General features: G+C 41.3%; 1 long non-coding RNA gene across 7 annotated transcripts in view; it reads left to right on the top strand.

The window, feature by feature from the left end:
- LOC112839486 (uncharacterized) overlaps nucleotides 1-19318 on the top strand; it is a 103097-nt gene that overhangs the window by 48516 nt on the left and 35263 nt on the right. Inside the window, exon 3 of one of the 7 annotated variants that reach the window (XR_012382075.1) lies at nucleotides 14224-14329. The exons of the other annotated variants lie outside the window; for them this stretch is intronic. This is a non-coding gene — a long non-coding RNA (uncharacterized lncRNA). The remainder of the gene's footprint in view (nucleotides 1-14223; nucleotides 14330-19318) is intronic. 7 annotated transcript variants of the gene reach the window in all.

Below are 19318 nucleotides of genomic sequence, written 5' to 3'. Positions count from 1 at the left end.
TTTTTTCACTAAAGAAATGAGGAAGCTCTAACAAAGGCTTGAATGTTGATGGTTTCAATTTCTCTTTGGTCCTGAGTATGCAATACTAGTAGAAACATTGACCAAGAGAGACTCTACATGTTAAGAGATTTTATCTTGATTTCATTATTTTCTGTCCCCTGTTGGTCCTTTTTAAATAAATCCCAATGTGATAAAGTATTTAAAGAACTTTAATAATGAAGAACTACTAGGATTATCTTTTAGGCCCACTTTTTATACACATCTTTTCCTCTAATTATATTTAACATCATTTCGTGACCAATACCTAAGGTGAACTAATTTGATGGGAAAGCATTATTTTTTTTTCCAACTAAGGAATGTTTAAAGAGTCTATAAGGTCCTGAAGCTTCTATTCAATATTCATTCAGCACAAATTCTCGAGACCTGGGTTTGAATTACTGTTCTGCCACCTCCTGAGTATAAGTCTTACGCATATTACGTATTTCTCTAAGTCTCGTTTATTGTCTGCAAAATGGGTGTAATAAGTCCTAGCTCCTTAGGTCATGAATATTCAGACTGTAATCACATAAAAAATATATTATCACCAAGTTAGGAATCCAAGGAATGGTCTAGTCATTTAATATAAAGAAATACATAAGTATAACCCATTAACTGAATGTTAGCAAAAAACCATGGGATCATCTCAGCAGATGGAGAAAAGGTATTTGAAAAGCTTCGACATTTAATCATGATTAAGAACTCTTAGCCAACTCTTAGGAAATTCCTTTATTTGATAAAGATATTGACCAAAAACCCAGAGTAAACATTTTTATTAATGAAATGTTAGAAGCATTCCATTTAAAATCAGTCCAAAGATAATAGTACTCATCTATTACCACTTCTGTATTTAACATTATACTGCAGTTACTAGTCAACACAGCAAGATACAAAAAAGAAAGAAAAGCATAATGGTTGAAAAGCAGGAAACATGATTGATAATATTTATGGAGGGTATGACCACTTTGGAGAGAACCCCAAGGAACCTACGTACATAATAAGAGAGGTTTTCAGGCTAGTTTGATTATATGATTAATATATTAAAACCAAAATTCTATTTGTATACTCAAGCAACAAACAGTTGGGAAACATCTTTTAAAGGATTTTCTTTTATAAAGAACCTAGAAATTAACCTAACAAAGGACTCCCCAGGTTGGTATGGAAAAGATTATAAAACTTGCTTGAAGTCCTTACCCAGCATATATTTCATGGCCAATAACTATAATCACTAAGAATTATGTGCAGATCTTCAACTCCCTTGCATTTTCATCGCATGCTGGCCTGCTTAGCCAAAATCATAGTCATAGCCAACACTCCCTCCACCCTAGCTCCGCACCTGTGCAACTGAGTGTGACTAGAGTAAAATAACACAAACATGCCTGCTGGTTTCACTTTAAATTTAGGATTGCTCATCTTAACTGGGCCCTACTGCTTCCCTGAAACTATGCTGTGGTTTTTTTCTTCCATTTCTATTCCTGTTCTCCTATACCAGTATTTTCAAAATGGATACATGAACATAGAATCACCATGTAATCCAGCCATTCCACTCCTAGGTAGACACTCAAAAGAATTAAAAGCAGGTACTCAAACAGAAATTCGTACATCCATGTTCAGAGCAGCATGATTCACAATTGCCAAAAAGTGGAAACAACCTAAATGTCCATTGACAGATGAATGGATAAATGAATGTGATATTTATGTATAATGGAATGTGATTTTGCTTTAAGAAGAAGTGAAATTCTAACACAGGCTACAGCATGGATAAACCTTGATAACATTATGCTAAGTGACATAAAAGGCAAGTACTGTATGATTCCACTTATATGAAGTAGCTAGAATAGTCACATTCATAGAGACAAAAAGTAAAATGGTGGTCACCAGGGGCTGGAGGGAGGGAGGAAATGGGGAGTTGTTTAACAGGTACAAAATTAGAGTTTAGGAAGGTGAAAAAAGTTCTGGAGAGGAGTAATAGAGATGGTTGTACCACAATGTAAATCTATTTAATGCCATTGATTGTATACTTAAAAATGGTTAAAATGGTAAATTTTTTATTACATATATTTTACCACAATTTTTAAAAGGGAACATATCCGGGGCACCTGGGTGGTGCAGTTTGGTTAAGCATCCAACTCTTAGTTTTGGCTCAGGTCATGATTTCAGGGTCATGAGATCAAGCCCCACATCTGGCTCTGTGCTCACCAATGCGTCTGCTTAGAACTCTCCCTCCTCTCCCTCTGCCCATCCCCACCTCTCTCTCTCTCTCTAGAATACATAAATAAATCTTTTTAAAAATTACTTAAAAAAAAGAACATATGAAGGCTTCTTACGAGATTCGTGGTCGAGGCAGTCACTTTGTAGATATACTCTTTCCCAAAACTAATGTGCCTAAGAATGTCTGAGATCCAGGAGTCCTTTTTCATGTTTGCTCTTCTCTTCTTTATGAAAAAAATATTTTTAATCATGCATCTCATCTATTATGAATCTTATTATGGAGCATGGCCCTGGTGTGTAAGAAACTAGATAAAGAAATAATCTGAAATATTGTTGTACATGTTGAGAAAATGAATGACTCATTGTTGGGAAATATTTATTACTACAGCTCAGTTATATTCCAACTCTTTGCTTTTAATTAAGCTGAACAAGAACTAATTGAGTTGTCAGCAGACAGATCATTAAAAATAATTTTTAATGATCGATATAAAATATTTATACAGATAATCATTTCTTGAAATATAATTAATATACCATGTTGTATTAGTTTCAGGTGTACAACATATTGATTCAACAATTCTGTGCATTACCCAGTGCTCACCACAGTAAGTGTAGACACCATCTGTCACCACACATTATTACAATATTATTGACTATATTCCCTATGCTGTACTTTTCATCTCTGTGACTTATTTTATAATTGGAAGTTTGTACCTTTTAATCCCCTTTATTTATTTATTTTGCCCATCCCCCTACCCACTTTCCCCCTCGCAATCACCAGTTTGTTCTGTGTATTTAAGAATGTTTTTGTTCCTTTGTTTGTTTATTGTTGTTGTTGTTTTAGATTTCCACATATAAGTGAAATCATGTGCTACTTGTCTTTCTCTGTCTGATTTATTTCACTTACCTTAATACCCTCTAGGTCCATTCATGTTGTCGCAAATGACAAGATCTCATTCTTTTTGATGTGTAAGTAATATTCCATTGTGTATATCTATTGATGGACACTTGGTTGTTTCCATATATTGGCTATTTTAAATAATGCTGTAATAAGCATAGAGATATATGTCTCTTCATGCATATTAGTGTTTTTGTTTTCTTCAGAGAAATACTCAGAAGTGGAATTACTGGATTATATGGTATTTATATTTTTAATTTTTTGAGGAACTTCCATACTGTTTTCCATAGTGGCTACACCAATTTGCATTCCCACCAACAGTGCACAAGGGTTCCCCTTTTCTCCACATCCTCGCCAACCCTTGTTATTTCTTGTCTTTTTTGATTTTAGCCATTCTGACTGGTGTGAGGCGATATCTCTTTGTGCTTTTGATTTGCATTTCCCTGATTATTAGTGATGTTGGGCATCTTTTTATGTGTCTGTTGGCCATTTGTATGTCTTTTTTGGGAAAATGTCTATTCAGGTCCTCTGAATTTTTTTAATTGGATCGTAGATCTTAATATATTTTGGATATCAACCCCTTATTGGATATATCATTTGCACATATCTTTTCCCATTCACTATGTTGCCTTTTCATTTTGTTGGTGGTTTCCTTCACTGTGCAAAAGCTTTTTAGTTTGGTATAGTTCCAATAGTTTATTCTTTCAGTTAGGAATATATACATAAGATTCATATAAGAACTCTTTGCTTTTACTTAAACTGAACTGAAAAATAATTTTTGATAATATAAAATATTTATAAAAATAATTTTCAATCATAATCTTTGTGATTTTGATAAATAACTCAGGAGTTTCAAAAATTTCATAACTTTGCTTTAACAAAACTCCTCTTCCCAACTAGTTATAAGTGAATTTATATCTTATGCAATGATAAATTTATGGTGAAACATTTTAGATGTCACTTTAAAATGTATGAGGAGATACCATCTTTCAAAATTATTTTAGGAGGTATGCAAAGAAAAAAATCTGATGACTACTAAGTTAGTTGATTACTTGATATTTTTTCCTTTCTGCACAAAGTGCCAGCTTTTCCCAGATTCTGTCAGCCGATGACCCTGTTTTCTCTTACACTGAGAAAATTGAAGCAATCAAAAGAGAACATCCACAAACCACCCACTTCATGCACACAACTGCTAGCTTCTGCACCACACCACATCCCTCCTGTTCCTATAGATGAACTCCCCAAGCTATTAACTAAACCTAAGCCCCCTCTTTATGCCCCAGGTCCCACCCCATCTTATCTATTCCAGGGCATTGCTCTAGCCGTTGACCTCTCTATTGTGTCATCCACTATTTCTCCTTAATACAGAATCATTCCTCTTAGTAAACAGATACGCTACTATTTCCTTTCATCTTAAATACAAAAACAAAACCTGTCTTGATCCACATTCCCTTCTAGTGACCACCCATTTACCTCAAACCCTTTATGTATAATTTTATAATTTACAACAAAATTCCTTGAAAGAGTTATCTGTTCTCAATTCTTTTCTCTCATCATTCACTCTTAAGATAGACTTGCTTTGGTGAGGCCCCTACCCATTCCCACTGCTCTTTGTCAGTGCCACCAGCGGGCTCTGCTTTGCCACGTCCAGTGGTCAGTTCTCAGGCCTCATCTTACTAGAGCTGTCAGCAACACTAGACCCATGAGACCTATCCTTGAAATGGTTTCTTCATTTGACTTCCAAGACCTACTAATTCCCTAAAGTTGCTTTCTGGTCACTCAGTACTCTTTGCGGATTCCTCATCTATTCAGCTTCTTGGACCTCCTCTCTTTTATGTCTATATGCATTACCTAGTCATCTCATTCAATCTCTTGTCTTCAAATATCATCTTATCTGCTTGTTCCAGGTATCTGCTCTTTCCCTCCAGATCTCTTCTCCATCTTTCTCCAACCTGGTCTCTGCCTCAGGTGGTTGACTTGTCTGTACTTTATTGACAGGCCTCTGTGCCTTCTCACTTCTAGTCGGTTGTGCCCAACAGCAAGCTCTGGCAGCATAGGGAAGAGAAAATTCTGATGTTGGGATATTTATTTCCTCAACCCCTTCTTTGTGAGGACTCTTAACCAAGATGACTCCTCTCAAGGCCCCCTTCTCCACCCAACTTTCTGTTTCTAAGTTCCCATAATGCCTACCTCTCCTGTTCTTTTAGTATTTGGAACCCTCAGGATGTTCAGCGATTCCCTGTATTTCTTTGCACGCTCACCTCTAATAGTCCTTTGTAAATAAACCCTCCTGAAATATTCCTAATTTGAGTATGCCATTGTTTTCTATTGGGACCCTGACTGTTTTGGTGCAGATGACTTCCAAATTTATAACTTTATTTGGAGTCTTCCTTCTGAACTCCAGTCTTCCATATCAAGCAGGCAACAGAGCACCTCCTCTGAGCCATCTAACAGAAATCTCAAAGTTATCGTGTCCAGTATTGAGCTCCTGACATTCTCCCTCCAACCTATTCTTCCACCACTCTTCCCCATGTTGGTAAATATGTTTGATGCTCAGACATATCTCTCAGGCTAATCAGTCCTGGCCTCCTCTCCCACCTCCTGTCTGCTCTGTCAGCAAGTTCTCTTGGTGCTACTTTTCACCTGCCTCTTCTCACCACCCCATTGCCACTACTCTGATCCAAGGCACCATCACATTTCATCTGGATTATTGTAGGAGCCTCACGGATGGCCTTCCTGCTTTCTCCCTGCTTCATCAGTTCCAACACAGCAGCCAGGGCAGTCTTGTTACACACAGTCAGATCACGTCCCTCCTCTGCTATCAGCCCAGCCTCACCCTGATCTATGTGATGGGTCTCTGTCACCTTTCTGACCTCATTTATAATTCCCTGCCTTTATTTTCTCCACTCCAACCATTGTGGGCTCCTCAGAGTTCTTTGAACAGACTAAACCAGCCTAAACTTGCTGTCCCTCTGCTTAAGATGCTCTTCCCCTAGAAAGTCACATAGCTGGTTTCCCCACTATCTTCTGAACTTTTACGTATTTATTGCTTATTTATTTTACTTTTATTTATTCATTTTGTTTATTATCTTCTCCCAACCAGAATATATGTTTCACGAGGGCAGGGATTTTTGCCCTTTGGAGTAGTGTCCAGCACAAAGCAGTTGAATTTTTTTTTTAATATTTTATTTATTTATTTGACAGGGAGAGGCACAGCGAGAGAGGGAACACAAGCAGGGGGAATGGGAGAGGGAGAAGCAGGCTTCCCGCGGAGCAGGGAGCCCCATGCAGGGCTCGATCTCAGGACCCTGAGATCATGACCTGAGCTGAAGGCAGACACTGAACAACTGAGCCACCCAGGTGCCCCACAAAGCAGTTGAATTTTGAATGAAATGAAAACATTTAAAAAGACCTAAATAAATGGAGATACATGGTTTTATTAAATAGGAAGCCTCAATATTATAAAGATATCAATTCTCAAATTGATGAATTCGGTGCAATTCCAATAAAAATCCCAATGCAGTTTTTCAAAGAACTTGACAATTCTAAACATTTTTAGTGAGGACAGCCCCTAAGAATTGCTAAGCACTCTTGAAGATTAGGGTGGGGAATCTGCTCTTCCAGATATTAGCACTTTTTCATCAAGTTGTGGTAATTCAGACAAGGTGGTATTGATTCAGGACTAAACAAATTGGTAATAGAACAAAATAGAAAACCCTGAAGCAGACCTATGCATTATGGCAACTTAATATATGACAGAGGCAGCTCTGCAATCATTGGAGGAAAGAAGGATAATTCAATAAATTGTCCTGGAACAGTCAGTTATCCACAACAACAAAAAAATGTAATTGGATCCCTACCTCACATTAATCCCAGATAAATTACACATAAATGTGTAGGACAAAACTTCAATATTTTTAGCAGAAATAGATCATTATCTTTATGACTTCGAGTAGAGAACCTGCTGGAAATGACCACAAATTTGCTAGCCATGAAGAAACTATTGAAATATTTTTGTGTACATAAAAATCTGTGTACATAAAAATGAAGAACATTTGTTTATTAAGAGACACTGTAAAGCAAATGATTATTATTCCGAATATATAAAGAACTCCTAGAAATCAGTTAGAAAAATATAAATATCCCAAAATGAAAATGAACAAAGCCTTGAACAAGCTTTCACAGCAGAAACACAAATGACCAATATTCGTGATAATATACTTAATCTCTTTAGTAATCAGAAAAATTCAAATTTGCATTGGAAATCACAGGATTTTTGTTTTTATTAAAAAAGTGTCATAGTACAAAATGTGAGTAGGGATATGGAGCAAATGCAATACACACTGCTGGTGGAAATATCACTTGGTGCCCTCATGGGGAAAACAGTTTGGTATTGGCCTCCAAATGTGAACATTCACTTGGGAACCAGGAGACCTGTATAGGAATGTTTATAACAGCACCGTTTACAATAACAAAAATCAAACAACTCCCCTCCAAGAATTAAGAGGCTAGAAACAACCCAATGTCCATCGACTGTGTGAATAAATTGTACTATAATCATATGATATAATATTTTAGAACAGTGAAAATGCATGAACCACAACTACACACTGGCTTTCTTTCTAGTCCTATTGGCCTGTGTTGCCCCTGTCCTGGCGGCTAACACAGCTCAGCTCTAGGACAGAATAGCCAGTCCTTCAGGCAACAACGTGGACTTTCAGTGTGAGCCCTTTTCCTTCTCCTCAAACTCAGCTTCTGACTCATTTTGCTCCTGGCTTCACATTCCCTGGACCTCACCCCTAAACTAGGCTCAGTATGCGTGTGTGTGTGTGTGTGTGTGTGTGTGTGTGTGTGTGTGTGTGGTTAAGAGAGGATTTGTGAACAGTGTTAGGATTCTAACAGGAAGAGGAAGGAGAGAATGGACCTCGGATAGGCAGCCATTGTCCACTGCAGATCTCCCTGGACTTACAGTGGGGTTACATCCTGATAACCCCCTCATAAGCTGAAAATATCCTAAGTCGAAAATGCATTGAATACACCTAAGCAACCAAACATCACAGTTTAACCTACTTTAAACATACTCAGAACACTTCCATTAGGCATTAGTTCGGCAAAAATCATCTAACACAAAGCCCATTTTGTAATAAAGTGTTGAATGTCTCAGGCAGTGGATGAAACACTGTGCTGCGAGTGAAAAACAGAATGGTTGTATTTGTACAGAATGGTTGTCAATGTATCATTGGTCACCCTTGTGATCACGTGGTTGACTGGGACCGGCTGCTCGCGGCAGCTGCCCAGCATTAGGAGAGAGTATCATAGTGCATGTGGCTGGCCCAGGAAAAGATCAAAATTAAAAATTCAAAGTACAGTTTCTACTGAATGTGTATAGCTTTCAAACCATCATAAAGTTGGAAAGTCGTGTCCACCTGTTGTAGGTCAGAGACCATAGCGCTGGTTGACACCTCTTCCCTCTTGCCCCGCTGCAGACTCCTTGAGGGGAGCGGCCATGTCATTATCCATGCATTCCCCCAGCATGGCACCTGCACATCTCAAGTATTCAAGAACTACCGAACAAAAGATGAGTCTAAGAAAGACCTAACTGGTCAGACCCAACAGAAACAGAAATCAGGTCAAGAGCCTCTTTGCCAGAATCAACACACTCACTGGGAAAGATGGTAGCTACAGATAAGGAAATGGGGAAGATGGCAAACCAAGAAATAGAGGCCTTTAGGGCTTTTTTTGGCTAGCAAAACCAGAGGTACTGGTCAGGGGCACCGGTCCTCCAGAGCAGCGAAGTGTATAGGACACTTACTTTTTGATGCAAGTGTCCTGAAGTCTTCGGCAGTAACTCCACAATGAGGTGATGTTTTCTTGGTCTTAAAAGGAGCACAGCAGAAGCTTTTGTCCTTCAGTTGCCAGGGCGGGAAACATGCCTTACCATTCAACTGGAACAGTATTTTTGGCAGCAAGGCCTTTCAGTAGCTTTTCTCAGCCATCCCCTGCACCAGCCAGCCCCTTACTGGATGGGCTGGCTGGCAGCATAATGCCCTGGGCCTGGTTTCCCCAATTAGCCCAGTGTTAATGTTTTGTATCCCTCTGGTGATGACTAATTTACCACCCCTGTGTCTGAGGAGGTACAGAGGATTCAGAGAAACCCCAAATTTTCCTGACTTCTGGTCAAAAGTGCCAAGATCTGGTCAGTGTATTCCAGCATTCAGAACAATTGTCTCTCATTCCTGCCTCCACGCTGGGGTCACCTCATGCAGTGATGTGCTTTGTGCTTTGCACAAAGGTTTTGCTGAGAGGCCAGGGGAGCTGCATCCAGACTACATTTTGCTCACTAAACCTGGAGGGAGGGTTTGCATCCTGTACCTGTCTGGAGGAGGGAGCTCTTTCTTCTTATCAAGGGCATCCACTGCTGGCCAAGCCTAGGCTTTGGCTGCCCAGAGGGGTGCCTTCACCCCATGGGCACAGAGATAAGTACTGCCTTCCCATCCCGTCCCTAGGAGGGACCCAAAAGCATTGGACTGATCTGCGATTGCTTCCTGCCCTAGCTCTTGCCGGGAGTGAGACCATCTGCAGAAGGGCCGTGATCATGGCCTATGTTCTCAGCCCTGCCCCTGAGAGTTTTGAATCTTCCTGATCACTGCCTATCTGTGAGCATCCTCCTGCTGGCCGCCTGTGCTCTAGCTCCTTGCCTGGCTGATTTCTGGCTCACAGCTTAGCCCCGAACTTCCATTTGTGTCCAGGCCCCTGCCTGGCTGCTGACGCCATCCCTGGATGCTGCTGGTCCTGGCTTTCTGTGCTGACTCTGGGCTTCAAAACTTAAAGGCTTAGCACTCACAGTAGCCTCAGATCCAGACAAGAAGGGATTGTTTTCCACTGAGTAAAGTATTTCTGTCCAGCCCAATAAGACATCTTTGAACAGCCGGGCTTGACCCATTGGTGCACTCTATACATACCCCTGTTTACAGATGGCCTCATAGACCCTTCTGTTCCAGGCATACCTCTACCCCATTCTTCTGGTCCATGACCACAGAGTTCATTCCACTCTTATCTCTTATCATGTGTATCTCTCTAGATTACAGACGGTCTTTCTCAGTATTGTTTGCAGCAATGTGCTCAAATTCCAACTAACATCCTTCATAGCTTGACCCATCTCCCAAGATTCCCCCAACCTGTGCCTCCCCCAGGAGTCACCCCATCACACCACATACACACACACACACACACACACACACATATGCATACATGCCCATGTGAGCGTGTGGACATGTACACACATACACACAGACCCACAGAGCCTGCTTTGGATTTAGGGTCCAGAGACTATTTGGCTGCTGAAGCCATATGCAAGATGAGTCAGAAGCCTGCAAAAAAAAAACCCATGTTGTTACTGGAAGGACTGGCTGTCCCATCCTGGAGCTGAGCTGCATGACTTGCTAGGATAGGAACAACACAGGCATATAGGACCAGAAAGAAACTCAGGAGTAGGGAGGAATAAGATATCAGGGAAATTGATCCTGTAAGAATCCTGGGAGAGGGGCGCCCGGGTGGCTCAGTTGGTTAAGCGACTGCCTTCGGCTCAGGTCATGATCCTGGAGTCCCAGGATCCAGTCCCGCATCGGGCTCCCTGCTCAGCGGGGAGTCTGCTCCCTCTGACCTTCCCCCCTCTCATGTGCGCTCCTCTTTCTCTCTCTCAAATAAATAAATAAAATCTTTAAAAAAAATAAAAATAAAAATAAACAAAATAAAAAAAGAATCCTGGGAGAAAAGATCACACTTTGAAAAATGTGTTTGGAGAGCGCCTGGGTGGCTCAGTCAGTTAAGCGTCTGACTCTTGACTTTGGCTCAGGTCATGATCTCAGGGTCCTGGGATCGAGCCCCACATCAGGCTCCATACTCAGCAGGGTGTCTGTCTGCTTGAGGATTCTCTCCCTCTCCATCTGCCCACCCCACCACTGCTCTCACGCACACTCCCTCTCTCTCTAAAAATAAATAAATAAATAAATTTTTAAAGAAGGAAGGAAGAAAGGAAGATATGTTTGGGAGGGGTGCCTGGGTGGCTCAGTCAGTTAAGGCATCTGCCTTCGGCTCAGGTCATGATCCCAGGGTCCTGAGATCGAGCCCCACATGGGGCTCCCAGGTCATTGGGAAGTCTACTTCTCCCTCTCCCCCTGCTTGTGCTCTCTCAAATGAATAAATAAAATCTTAAAAAGAAAAATGTGTTTGGGAGCCATCATGCCTCTGGCTCTTTTGCTCAGCCTCAGCCCCATTTCTGACCAGAAACTATGAAAAGTCCAGCTCCCCTTTCCCCCATAATCCATTCTGGCCACCTAGTCATTCCAATGCAACTTCTACAGCTTAAGCTCCAGGTGCTTGCTTCAGTCACCTTGGCTACAGGAGACTACTTTGTGCTGGCCTCCCCACCCCCAGCAGCTGGCCCTCTCCCACAGGAGGATCCTGGCTTTCAGGCTCCACTTCCTGCACCCTGGCTCCTGTGAAATGTATTTCAGCGCCTCTAGGGCTGAGATCCCTTCTTGATGTACCTTTTCTACTCTCCACAGCACCTACCATGATTCCGGGCACATATCACACCATCAATGTTTGTTAACCGTTTGATGGACAGATTGATTATAAGCACACATTCCATCACATCTTACAAAGTGGTGTTTTTCAAAGAGTGCTGGGAGGATCCTTTGCACCAGAATCTCATTGGGTTTTTTCTAAAATGCACATGCTTGGACCGACCCCACTACACACAGACTAAATCAGAATTTCTGAGAGTGTAACTGTGGCAGTTGCCTTGTAGTGGATAGAAGATGGCCACAGATGGACATTTCTGCCATCAAGAGGTGGGGTCTATATCTCCTCTCCTTGAAATTGGCCCATGGCTGCTCTGAACAATGAGGGGAGGCTATGCCAGTTCCAGGCCCAGCCTTGGTCTCTGGGAGGCCTGGACTATGTGGAGGGACACTAAGACTACATGAGGAGGGAGAAGAGTCCAGCAGAGCCAGCTCTCCATTCATCCCCCCCAATTTGCTAGGTGTGTGGGTGAAGCTGTCTTGGACCCTCTGGATGAGACCAGACACCAGCTGAAAACCAGTGGATGACCCCAGGTGATCACCTGGAGCAGAAGAGTCACCCAGCTGATCCTTGCCAGAATTCCTAACCCACAAAATTATGAAATGGAATAAGTTGGTTGTTGCTTTAAACCTCTATGTTTTGTGAGAACTTGTTACACAGTTATAGATAATAAGAATATGCAGATGTCACAAATTCTCCAGGTTATTCTTGTGTATCCTAGAATTTGAGTCATTGTTGTAAAGGGATCTGACACTTAATGAGTAAAATTTTATATTAAAGAAGAGAAAAGGGGCACCTGGGTGGCTCAGTCGTTAAGCGTCTGCCTTCAGCTCAGGTCATGATCTTGGGGTCCTGGGATCGAGCCCCACGTCGGGCTCCCTGCTCAGTGGGAAGCCTGCTTCTCCCTCTCCCACTCCCCCTGCTTGTGTTCCCTCTCTCGCTGTGTCTCTCTCTGCCAAATAAATAAATCAAAAATCTTTTTTTAAAAAAAAGGAGAAAATATAATTCACTTCACAATTTGTTGTTTATATATCCTAAGGGAAGGAATATATGGTAAAATAAAATCTCATCATTTATGTTGTACTCATTTTGTTTATTGGACAGTTCTGACCATAATACAAACAAAGAGGGCCTCCACCTCTCCTGAACTTTTCTAGACAATTCAGTTGCCTCAGACAGTGTTAATAAACAATGTCATCCCAATGGAATAAAATTCAGCTTTGGATTTAAAATGTAGTGAGTCCTGACAACATTTGGTTTGGATTGGACATGTTTCCATAGTCTATGCTTCCAGGCCAAAACTAAGAAAATTGGGGGGGGGGGGAAGGGGTTAGTCTCTTGGGAGTATATTTTAAATCTGAAGCTTGTGGGTTTCTTTCGGGTTTCATAATGAAACCTTTAGACTTGTAAGTCACATGACCAACCACTACTTTAGCCACAGTTTTGGACGAAAACCACAGGACCCTACAAACCCCACTGGGATTAGTGATTTTTGTTTTGGTTTCTCAACAAAGCAATTTGGACAAATCTGAGAAATTTTTACAGACTCAGCAGAGATCGGTGTGAAACTCAGCGTCTTCCTTGGATGCTTCAGCTCAGCTTCAGTGGGTTTGGACGGGTCCAGTGCTTAAAAATGGAACTCCAAAAGCATAAAACCACACAAGCCAAAAATATTTTCCAAAATGAGTTTAACTAAGCTGAAGCTGCTGGGATTTGTGCCCTCTCTGCGCAGACAAGTAAATGTGCCCCTTCCAACTAGATTCCCAACCTGTCTTCAAGCTCATTGGGTCTGCTGCGTCACATGCTAAGCAGAGCTGTCTCTTTAGAACAGAACCCTGGCCTCTTTAGATGCCCTGCAGAGGTGTCAGTGTGTTTCCCGAAATTCAGTAGTTCAAAGTCTGGCAAGAAATCAACCTTACCACCTATTTTTATTTTGTTCATCTGAAAAACAAAGTGTCCATATGGTGGCATCACTTGAGAATAGCTGACAAATAAATACAATAATCCTTAAAGCCAGTGGTTCCCAAACAACCAGTCTGGCCCATGGCCGGGCTGCATCAACACCGCTTGAGGCCCTGGTGAAAAATACAGATTCCCAGGCAGCTCTCCAAATCAGAATTTCTGGGTTGGAGCCCAAGAATCTTTATTTCTCATGAGTTGTTCAGATAATTGTATACATCCAAGTTTAGGAAGCACTTTGGTGTTGAAAAAATATGACACCCCAGCTCTGGCCAAGATGGAGTAACATGGATTGGATTTATCCTACTGCCTGAAACAACTAAAAGGCAACAAAATGTATAAAAGAACGGCTTTCAGACCCTGGATATCAGGCAGTACAGCATGATGATCCCTGAGAGGGCAAAAAATGATTCTCCAGATCTCAGGAAAGGAGAGCGAGACAACACTTGGTGCGTGATAATCACATCTACAGGATGAGATTATTAGGAGGTGATTTTCTTTTACCCCATGAAGGATGCTTATTCACTTCACAGAAGACTCCTCACCTAGTGGGAACTGGCTGAATAACCTGCGGGCCTTCCTTCCAGTGGAGATATTCAACAACACTGGTGTGCAGATGCTGATCAAGACCAAGGCCAAGTAAGGGTTGGGTTTGCAACATGCTCCTGTTTGTGTTTTAAAAATAGAGGTATTTACATATTACAGTATGCAAAACCTTTCTGTCAGAAACCTAAGAGAGTCGTATGTTGGTAGTGTCTGAGGAACAAGCCTGACAAGCTGGGAATAGGTGGGAGGGAAACAAGGTTTACTGCTCAAATATCTTAAAATGATCATGTATTTCCCTTTAAATGAAAAATTAAAATAAACGAGTCATTCTAAGGATTTCTTTAAATATTTAACCAGGGGCGCCTGGCTGGGTTAGTCGGTAGAGCATGCAACTCTCGATCTCGGGGTTGTGAGTTCAAGCTCCATGTTGCAGGTAGAGATTACTGAAGAATAAATAAACTTAAAATAACAATAAAATCAATAAATATTTAACCAAATTTTATTTGACTTTCACAAACTCACCTATCCTATCAGGAAGATGTTGACCATGTAGAGCGCTTGATATAATACACACCCATTTGGTAGTTTATTCTCTGTATCATTCACAATTTAGTTTGTCTTTATTCATCTGACATATAATAGAATATTACACACCAAGCAGTGACAACAAATTACATCATTTATTGTGTTTCAACTTATTTGAAAAACAGGTTGTTGCCGTTGCCTGTTCATTTCCAAAATACGAGTTTAAAGTTATTTAATTGTTTTCGGGGTCTGGCACAGTCCCACACAATGCCCACTGTCAATTATCTGGTCACATCCACATTCCTGCAGTTGTTTCTAAAATCTACAAAGTATTCTATTTTAGCCTCCCAAGGGTCCGAAGTGTAAGATGTTTGTATAAGGCCCATGTTTGCTCTATGCATGGGTACACGTAAGATAAAGAAAACTTCAGGCTCAGATTAAATGTTCTTCCCTCAGGCAGGGTCAGCGTCCCGACTGGATGTCCATGTTCAGGCCTCTGGATTATGGGGAGCCCTTCTTAAGGGGACCCGGCACAACCTTTCCTGTTGTGCTTTTTCCACTCTTCTGAAGGATGGCATATATATGTTTTTGTTTTCAGGCAAAAGAGATGAGCTATGTGAATTACCTAAAATTTTGCTTCTGCAGATCATAAGGATTTGGGAAATTTAAAGAACTAAAAGTCCCAAAGAACCAAAGTCAGAGAAAGTGATTCTGGGAATCTAAATAACTGAGAAATCAAATCCATTCTTTTTGATATTCCATTGTTTTCTCTGCTCATCAATTCTCACCACAGGACAAACAAGGTCAATTCCTTCTCTCTTAAATTCCTTCTCAAAAACAATGGGAAAAGAAGCAAAACATGGATATGTTTGTGTTGGCTTGTGTCAGCATAAACACTGGGAACATACATAAGAAACTAGCAATATGGTTACCTATGAGGACAGGAGGTGGAGGTGGAGAGGGCCTGGAGTACATGGGGACACACCTCTCAACATGTACAGTTTTTTAAAATGAGATATAGTTGACACGTGGTGTTACATTAGTTTTGGGTGTACAACACAGTGATTCAGTGACTCTATAGGTTATGCTATGCCCACCGCAAGTGTAGCACCTATCTGTCACCATACAATGTTATTATAATACCATTGACTACATTCCTTATGCTGTGCCTTTCATCCCATGACTTACTCATTCTGTCGCTGGAAGCCTGTGCTTCCGACTCCCTTTGACCCATTTTGCCCATCCCTGCTAGCAACTATCAGTTTGTTCCTATACTTATGGGTCTGTTTCTGTGTGTGCCCACTGTCTGCTTGTGTGTGTGTGTGTATGTGTGTGTGTGTGTGTTTTAGATTCCACATATAAGGGCAATCATATGGTATTTGTCTGTCTTATCTCACTTAGCATAATACCCTCTATGTCCATCCATGCAAGATCTCACTCGTTTTTATAACTGCGTAATACTCCATTGTATGTATTTCACATCTCCTTTATGCATTTATCTATGAAGAGCTGCTTGGGCTGCTTCCATATCTTGGCTATTGTAAATAATGCTGCTGTAGACATAGGGGTGCGTGTATCTCTTTGAATTCATGTTTTCATTTTCTTTAGGTAAATAGCCAGGAGTAGAATTACTGGATCATATAGTATTTCTATGTTTAATTTTTCGAGGAACCTCCATACTGTTTTTAACAGCGGCTGCACCAATTTACATTCCCACCAGCAGTGCATGAGGGTTCCCTTTGCTCCACAACCTCACCAACACTTGTTATGTGTCTTTTTGATTCTAGCCATTCTGACAGGACTAAGAAGGTATCTCATTGTGGTTTTGATTTGCATTTTCCTGATGATTAGTGATGTTGAGCATCTTTTCATATGTCTATTGGCCATCTTTATCAACATATACATTTTTATAGTGTTTTTATCTTGGACTATGTGAATCCATCACCTATTTTTTAAAATTTAAGTTAAAAAATATTTCTCAAAGCCTATATCTTTCCATAAAACCTTTATATAACATGCCTAAGGCTAGGTTGAATGGACTGGAGTTGCATAAGCTAAATAAAAACAACAGGAAGCTGGAGCTCAACCTCCACTTCCCCCTTCCTCTGCTTATCATTTTGGATGAAAAAAGATCTCCGATAATTATCTAAGAGATTTCCTTCTGGCTTCCATTTTCCATGGCTTATATCAGATGAGTCTGTAGGTTCCTAGAACATTTTCAAAAATAAAAGACAAAATTCTACTTTGGGTAATTTTTCCTTTGGGAGACATTTTGGGTATTCACTACAGAATCACCTGTGTGAAATAACAGAAGTCAACAAAACAACGAGGATCCTGGGAAGAAAAAGCAATTGTGTTGTGTGTGTGTGTGTGTGCGTGCAGGGCAATGGGGAAGAAGGCAGAGACGGCCTGGAGGTATTTCCCAGTGTAAACATTAGAGGTTTAATTTTTGCAAAGCAGCTTTTCTGGTGAAATATTGCTGACTGTATTTGGAAGTTGATAATATAATGCAGTTCTCCTCTGGGCATTGTGGGTATACTATGATTTTCTTGGTTGAAATGCCTCCCTCCCCACCCCAGAATAGTAGAATGAGTGAATAATTTCATATTGGACACTTTCCCTTTTGGGGAATAATTTAAGCACTACCATATGTCTTCTTATTTTGTCCTTCTACTGTCTCTCACGAACCGCTGGGCTTTGAAAATGCAGAAACAAAGCAAACACAAAAGAACACACCGAGATGTGTGTGTGTGTGTGTGTGCGCGCGTGTGTGCGCGCACGTGCGTACATGTGCACACATGTCTGTGTGTGTGTGTGTTTAAAAGCACTCTGTGGTGATTGCCCAATCACTGGGCCGTGGTAATTATCCAGGAAGGTGTTTGAAGATATGCTCCACTGAAGGGGAGTGATAACAACCTTCAGAAACTGTTTAATCCCCAGGAACTAAAATCAGTCTGATGGTGGCTGCACAAAATGGGAAGGAATAATCATTGAAATTAGACCCAAGGAAGAATGCATGAAGTGTGCCTGCTCTCAGGCGCCAGTGTCAGAACAGCTCAGGTCCAAGGAGCATACATTTGACCTCAGATGAATTCTGGAGTGTTTTCCCTGTAGAATAGCTTGCTCCAAGTCACTCCTGGTGAGTTGGTGTCTCTCTCCCACATGTTGTGTGGTGTGGTTGTCCCATGTCCACAGTGACCTGCCAGATCCGCAGAAGGAGAAGCCTATTTCTGAAGCGTCTAAATCAATCTAGAAATAATAGTCTGGTTATTTGACTTTTCACAGTTCTTTGCCTTTTTCCTGCACTGAGGAGTTATGTGGCTGACTTTATTCACATCAAATAGCAATGGAGGTTAAAGTGATCTCCGATTTGGAACCATATCATTTACTTGAAAAGTGCAGGGATTCTTTAAGTACACTCAATTCATGAGCACCCAGCCAACCAGATTGTTCAGGAAGCCTCATATCTCAGGAAGCTGATTAAATTATAAAAATTTTCAAGACATTTATTTCAAAGATACTGAGAAAAATCAGAGCATTCTTGTCAGGTGCCTGGGGCACTTTTAAAATTCGACCCCAACACTCTTTAACATCTTCTCATCAAGAACAGGAACCCCTGAACCTGCTCTTGAATCAGGATGGGCTCGTGACTTCCCTGAGCAATAAAGTGTGGCAGAAGCATCGCTCTGTGGCTTCTGAGCTACATTAGAAAAGGCCATGCCGCTTCTACTTTTTCCTCCTGGGGTGCTTGCTCTGGAAGAAGCTGGCCACTATGGAAGGAGTCTCCCTCCCCTGAGAAAATCTTGCTGGGCAGGCCTTTGGTCACAGCCTCGCTGAGCTTCCAGCAGTGACTGCCGGCCATGTGGACGGGCCATCTTGGACGCGCAGCCCAGTTAAGCCTTCAGATGGTTGCCGTCTCTGCCAGTATCTGACTGCAACCTCAGGAGACATTCCATGTGACAAAAAAGCAGCTAAGCCCTTCCTGAATTTATAACCCGCAAAATCCTTTTTTTTAAGTTGTTTTTAACACACTGGTTTTGGTTTACGCCACCAAGTTTTGGGGTAATTTGTTATTCGGTGCCAAGGGGAAGGAAGTTTCTTTCCTTTGACACACCTCATCATTCCAGCTGTTTACTTTCACTTCTGAGTGTTTACCGTGAGCTGTGTTATCCGTTTTTCCTTTGGTTCATCTTCTCATCCTCCACCCATACACACACACACACACACACACACACACACACACACACACACACACACGGCCACGGCCACCCGAATACGCACAAAATCGATCACTTGGCTCAGTTTTACTCCCTAGTTCACTCAGTTCAAACCTCGTTTTTCAGCCGATAAAACGTGGATCTGCAGGGATTAAATGTTAGTCCAAGGTCACAGGGCTCAGTAGTGGCCCAGCTGGAAGTAAACCCAGGTCTTTGGACACCCAGTCCAGTCCTTCTCCCACTAATTACTTTCACTTCCCACTCATCTCCTAAAATAAAATGGGTCAATCCTTGTCTAGTCCAAAGGCCATAAACTCTGAAAGTGCCAAACAGACCCCTG

Source organism: Callorhinus ursinus, unplaced genomic scaffold, assembly GCF_003265705.2.
Source record: "Callorhinus ursinus isolate GAN/ISIS: 27379988/994484 unplaced genomic scaffold, GSC_fseal_2.0 scaffold23, whole genome shotgun sequence".
NCBI classification, from domain to species: domain Eukaryota; kingdom Metazoa; phylum Chordata; class Mammalia; order Carnivora; family Otariidae; genus Callorhinus; species Callorhinus ursinus.
This window is presented reverse-complemented; position numbering and strand designations above follow the sequence as displayed.